Below are 7223 nucleotides of genomic sequence, written 5' to 3'. Positions count from 1 at the left end.
AAATAGATGGGGAAACAGTGGAAACAATGTCAGACTTTATTTTTGGGGGCTCCAAAATCACTGCAGATGGGGATTGCAGCCATGAAATTAAAAGACGCTTACTCCTTGGAAGGAAAGTTATGACCAACCTAGATAGCATATTCAAAAGCAGAGACATTACTTTGCCAACAAAGGTCCGTCTAGTCAAGGCTATGGTTTTTCCAGTGGTCATGTATGGATATGAGAGTTGGACTGTAAATAAAGCTGAGCACTGAAGAATTGATGCTTTTGAACTGTGGTGTTGGAGAAGACTCTTGAGAGTCCCTTGGACTGCAAGGAGATCCAACCAGTCCATCCTAAAGGAGATCAGCCCTGGGATTTCTTTGGAAGGAATGATGCTAAAGCTGAAACTCCAGTACTTTGGTCACCTCATGTGAAGAGTTGACTCATTGGAAAAGATGGGGAAACAGTGGAAACAATGTCAGACTTTATTTTTGGGGGCTCCAAAATCACTGCAGATGGGGATTGCAGCCATGAAATTAAAAGACGCTTACTCCTTGGAAGGAAAGTTATGACCAACCTAGATAGCATATTCAAAAGCAGAGACATTACTTTGCCAACAAAGGTCCGTCTAGTCAAGGCTATGGTTTTTCCAGTGGTCATGTATGGATATGAGAGTTGGACTGTAAATAAAGCTGAGCACTGAAGAATTGATGCTTTTGAACTGTGGTGTTGGAGAAGACTCTTGAGAGTCCCTTGGACTGCAAGGAGATCCAACCAGTCCATCCTAAAGGAGATCAGCCCTGGGATTTCTTTGGAAGGAATGATGCTAAAGCTGAAACTCCAGTACTTTGGTCACCTCATGTGAAGAGTTGACTCATTGGAAAAGACTGATGCTGGGAGGGATTGGGGGCAGGAGGAGAAGGGGATGACAGAGGATGAGATGGCTGGATGGCATCACGGAGTCAATGGACATGAGTTTGCGTGAACTCCGGGAGCTGGTGATGGACAGGGAGGCCTGGCGTGCTGCGATTCATGGGGTCGCAAAGATTCGGACATGACTGAGCGACTGAACTGAGCTGAGCTGAGTGATAACTTCACGGTTATCCATAGTTATGGGGAGCAGGACAGTAGGATGTGAGGTGACTCAGGGCGGCTAAAGGGATCCCACTTAAGAAGTGGGTTTGGGTACAAACCCTAACAAATTGAAATCAGTATCTAAAAGCAATATCTGCACCCATGTTTATTGCCACGTTGTTCACAATAGTGAGATGTGGAAACAACCTCAGTGTCAATTAAGGGATGAATGGATAAAGAAAATGTGGAGTAAATACAAAGTGGGATAGTATTCAGCCATAAAGAGGAAAGAAATCCTGCCATTTGTGACAACATGGATAAACCCAGAGGGCATTATGCTGAGTGAAATAAGTCAGAGGAAGACAAATACTGTATGATTTCATTTATATGTGGAATCTTCGAATGCCAAACACAGAAAAAAAGAGTAGAATGGTGGTTGTCAGGGGCTAGGGGATGGGGAAAATGGGAAGATGGTGTTCAAAGGGTACAAACTCCCAGTTATGAGATAGATAAATTCTGGGGCTCTAATATAGAGCATGATGACTGTAGTTAGCAGTACAATATCGTATATTTGAGAGTTGCTCAGAAAGCAGATTTTAAAAGTTCTCACCGTGACCACAACAAAAATAAATGGCAATTTTGTGAGATGAAGAATGTATTAACTAGCCCTACTGTGGAGATCTACTTGCAATATACACATGTATTAAATTATCACATTTTACACCTTACACTTATACAATATTATGTCAGTTATATCTCAATAGAGCTGGAAAAAAAAAAGAAAAAATGGAGTAGGTCAGATCTCAAAAAGAAGAAAGCAAGAGAAGTTCTCTTTAGTTTATTCTATGGTAACCTGTGCAATCCTGGGTAAGTCATGAATCTGATTCTTGCATTCACTTCCCCCATCTGGAAAATGGAACATTTGGGTTATGCAGTCTTTGGGGTCTCTTTTAGTTCTAAAACTCAGTGACTCTACAAAGTGGAGAAAACCATGTGCAACCTTTTGAGTATAATTGTAGACTGTGTTTGAATATAAGTTTCAGTTTAGCTCTACCAAAGGTAAGAAGAGGAGGGAACATCAACATGATGACACACTCCTTTTTGGCTCTGAAAGGCTGCCAGATTGTGTCTAAATTTAAACCACTTTCTGCAGGCCAAAGAGTTGCCTGTGGACAGCTTGACGATCAATCTTTCAACACACATAACTCTTTTCCTTGTCATCTCGGTGTGGGGAATGTGAGCACTTCAAGCTTCCTCCTCCAGAGTTGTCAATCTGGCACCTGTCACTAGCATCTGATTCATTATAAAAATATTTAATTCTTCCAAGATGAATTGGCAGAATGTCCAAAGAGGGAATAAAAGGCACAGGGGAGATGGAAAATGCTGTTTTCAGAGAGGGCTTCTGTTTGGCTCAGAATCCAATAAATATTTTTGGAAGGGAAGCCAAACCCAATGGTTTTATTCATCACCAATATCAGTAGCATCATCTTGGTCAAATTCAGCAGCAATGTTAATAACCCACTGATTGTTCTGCTTCTCAGGTGGTGCTAGTGGTAAAGAATCTGCCTGCCAGTGCAGAAAATATAAGAGATGTGGGTTCGATCCCTAGGTCAGGAAGATCCCCTGGAGGAGGGCATGGCAATCCACTCCAGTATTCTTGCCTGGAGAATACCATGGACAGAGCAGCCTGGCAGGCTACAGCCCGTAGGGTCTCAAAGTCAGATAAGACTGCAGAGATTTAGCCTGCATACTAATTGTTCTAGCCTCTAAGGCTGTCTCTGGTGAGAATGCCTATCTCCTCTAATCTTTGGTAGCCCTACACATTCAAAGTCAAAGTTAAGAAACTGGCAGACCTGTTCCTCTTCCAAGATCTTTAACTTAGGAGGCCTTTCTAATTCCAACCTTAAAAGAACTTTGATAGCTTCCCACACCTGTAGAAATAATGTTCAAAGCCTCACTTTCAAAGATCAAAAAATTGTCATATGCCTTCAACTTATTTTCCCTGCATCAACTATTTCCATCATTCTGAACTGATCATGACCCCTGGCTTTATGTTCACCTTGTTCTGGGATGATCTTTCTTAATAGCTTTACTTCAGAGTTTCTCAACCTCATGTCTAATGACATTTGGGACCAGATAACTCTTTGCTGTTTGGGTAAACTCCGGGAGTTGGACAGGGAGGCCTGGCACGCTGTGGTCCACGGGGTCACAAAGAGTCAGACACGACTCAGCAACTGAACTGAACTGAATTCTTTGCTGTGGGAGCAGTTTGCGCATTGTAGGAGGTTTTGCAGCATCCCTGGCATATCCCAAGTATGACAAACAAAAATGTCCACTGAAGCATAAAACTGCCTCTGATTGAGAGCCATTTCTCTACTTGGAAAACTTGTAACCAGCTTTCATTATGCAGTTCAAATGTCACATCTTCTGTAGAGCATTTCTAACTTCTCTAGGAAAATTGACTGATTTCCTCCCGTAACTTTATTATCACTGTGGTCAGGTACAGTCTGTTGTAGCTATTTCTGTAAATACTTGTCTCTTCAACTAGACCAAGATTCTCTAGGGAAAAGACCTTGTCGTATTCATCACCGTATTCTTATTTAATAGCTGGCACTGGAACTATGGCTAGTGATCAAAATCTGTAAATTTATCTGATGTTTATATCAGTCCTGTGATGTAAAAAGAGCAAATATTATTTTTTAATTAGGCAGATCATTTTTCCATCGGGCGGATGTACTTCCAACTGCAAGTGACAAATATAACTCAAATTGGCCTGGGAAAAATAAGACATATAATGGCTCACATATTTAGAAAAAGGATATATACAGATTTAGACTTCAGGCATAGCTGGATCCAGGTGAATGATCCTGAGCAGGAAAAATGTTAGTTCAGATCAGGTGTTCAGAAATTTTTAGGTGTTGAGAAATTAAAAAAAAAAAAAATAGTGAACTAGCCCAAAGCAGAGGGTTAGGAAGAGTGAGGATGGGAGAAAATGATAGTGTGGATTTTATTCAAGTTTGCTTTAACCTCAGTTCTAATGCCTCTGATAGAAGAGGAAAATGGTGTATTTGAGATAAGGATTAAGGTGCCAGTGTGGATTTCTATTATTTCTATTATATCACATAAATGTACTCAAGATTCACTGACTTTCAGATTCTGATTAAAGTTTAATGTTTTCCAGGATGAAAGAATCTAGAAATGTGTGATTTTATAGTCCTAGCAATACTCATTCCCAAGAATAACTTTAAATTTAGTCAGTAATTCTGCTATTCATTGATGTCTGTCACCTAAACTTAATGACTGTGTTCTGGGTGCAAACTTCTCTTTGCACCAATGATAAGTCATTCTTCTCTTACCTTTGACTACTAGGCCTAGGAATTATTAACTTGTGCCTTTTTAGGAATTTCTCTTTTTTCCCCCTGAGGGAAAGCCCAGCCATCGACCACACAGTAGAATAGCTGGGACTTAAAGCTGCATTTCCTGACACATGAGTGATACATTTTCTTTATCAATAATAGGGCTTCCCAGGTGGCTCAGTGGCAAAGAAATCTCCTGCCAATGCAGAAGAAGCAGGTTTGATCCCTAGAGGAGGAAAAGACAACTCACTTCAGTATTCTTGCCTGGGGAATCCCATGGACAGAGAAGCCTGATGGGTGATAGTCCATGGGGTTGCAAAGACCTGGACACAACTGAGCATGCACACATCAATGTTGACATACTGTAAATTAAAACGCAATAAACTTCATAGGAAGGGAGAACCATAATTGGGGAGATAGGTAAATTCCCTAGAATACAGATCAGATAGGGGTTTTTTAGGGATCTAGAAGAGTTGCAATTTGGAGACACCATACAAGGCAGCTTTTTTGGAGCAAGACTTTCCCTCAAGCTGAAGACACACCTCTCTGAGCTGAGAAAATCCTATAAAGTGAAGACACTCAGACTAAGTATGGGGCAATGCAGACTCTGGCAAGACTTTAGTCAAGTCACAGAATCATGGAATATAGGAGAAAGGAGAGATTTTAACCATAAATTGCAAGCCTGTTGATGGTATAGATATTGGTGCAGAGGGACGCAGTTCTGGGCCAAAACTGCGGAGCGGCTGAGTCAGGATTAGAGCCAAGATGTGTTAATACTGCACTTGGAGACCAGTATTTCCTTTGGTGTTCATGATGTTCCTACTATATATGTATTATTATTATTATTATCTCCAGTTTAGAATAGTGCCATTTGTATCCAAAGTGACTTAATCAGCATCCTTTATCAATTTCCGTGATGAAATCACAGTGCTGGAATTAGCCTCCTTATGACAAGCTCAGGTTCCTTTTTTCAGTATTGTTCATAAAATAAGAGCAGAAGACTATGGGCCTTTCCTGTTCTGGGACAGGTAACAACTCCTCTGCCTGATGAGCCTTTGTCAGAAACCATCCTGTGTATACTAGGGAGATTCCTTAAAGGCAGTCTCCTGTGAGAGCTAAGGCAGATGGATTCTGAGAAGGAGCTTTTGGGGAAGCAATGAATGATTTCACTATAAAAAGTATAGTGTGAACCCAAATGTGCTTAGCTTTTTAGTTACATTATCACATTTAATCATCAGGATCATCCACTGATCAGATTTTGCCTTGCTTTACAGATAAAGAAACGGAGGCTCAGGAAGAGGTCATGCAGATATTAATCTGAGGTTTCAATCTCTTTGTGTTGCCAAGTCTACCCTCTCTCTATGCTCCCTCCAGACCATTCCATTAAGGCCAGAAGTGTAGGAATAAAGATAATCTGATTTATTTTTTTACTAAAATTAAGATTAAATCCACATAGTTTACCACCTGTCTGCATCTCATCTGCCTTTCTGCATGAAGTGAAACTAGACTCCGACTCTTTGTGATTCCATGAACTATACAGTCCATGGAATTCTCCAGGCCTAAAAACTGGAGTGGGTAACCTTTCCCTTCTCCAGGGAATCTTCCCAGCCCAGGGATCAAACCCAGGTCTCTTGCATTGCGGGCGGATTCCTTACCAGCTGAGCCACTGGGGAAGCCCAAGAATGCTGGAGTGGCTAGCCTATCCCCTCTCCAGAGAATCTTCCTGACTCAGGAATCTAATTGGAGTCTCCTTGCATCACAGGCAGATTCTTTACCAACTGAGCTCTCAGGGAAGCCCTTACATATAGTCTGCGGGAAGCAGAAATCAAACTGAAGCCCCATTCAGAGGACTACACTCATCTTTCCTCCCAGGACTCGCAGTTTGCTTCTTCCAAATGGAGTGAAAAGGGATTCCTTACTCAATCCTAACTCAGGTTTCAGGGGCTTGCCTCTCTCTCATTTTCCAAAAATGTAAGCCTGGTGAGTGATGACTCCTTGACTTTTTAAAGTTACTAATTTTATAGGAGTTTTAGGGAAGGTATGGGGAATATTTGTTTTCAAAATAAAAATAAGAATTTGATGATAGCTGAACTGGCACTTACAGTGTTTTGGGAAAGAGTAATGGTCTAGGAATGAACTACGTCTGGGTCCTAACACTAGAACTGCCTCTCATGTGAGGTGAATTTAGGCTAGATTCTGGTTGCTCAGAGTTCAAACACTCTGAGCTTCTGTTTACTTATCAGGAGAAGAAATAAAAAAGAGTTCAGTAGTAGTCACTGTATCTTCCATATAATAATGATAACAATAATACACACCTAATGATACTGTTTTCTTAAAGATTAAATGATATAAAATAGTTGCATGTTTAGTACTGACTCATAGTAAGCATTTTGTATAATACATATATTATATATATCTGGGCTTCCCAGGTGGGGCTAGTGGTAAAGAATCCACCTGCCAATGCAGAAGATGTAAGAGATGCATTCGATCCTTGGGTCAAGAAGATCCCCTTGGAGGAGGGCATGGGAATCCACTCCATTATTCTTGCCTGGAGAATCCCATGGACAGAGGAGCCTGGTGGGCTACAATCCATGGGGTTGGAAAAGAGTCAGAAATGACTGAAGTGACTTAGCAAGCATACCTACATTATATATATAAATACATATATTATGTGTGTGTGAATGCTCAGTTACTAAGTCATGTCTGACTCTGCAACCCAAGGACTGTAGCCCTCCAGGCTCTTCTGTCCATGGGATTCTCCAGGCAAAGATACTGGAGTGGGCTGCCATTTTCTTCAACAGTATTATGTAC

Source organism: Bison bison, unplaced genomic scaffold (genome assembly GCF_000754665.1).
Source record: "Bison bison bison isolate TAMUID 2011002044 unplaced genomic scaffold, Bison_UMD1.0 scf7180017864266, whole genome shotgun sequence".
NCBI lineage: Eukaryota > Metazoa > Chordata > Mammalia > Artiodactyla > Bovidae > Bison > Bison bison.
The sequence above is the reverse complement of the archived record's forward strand: the minus strand, read 5'-3'. Positions refer to the sequence as shown.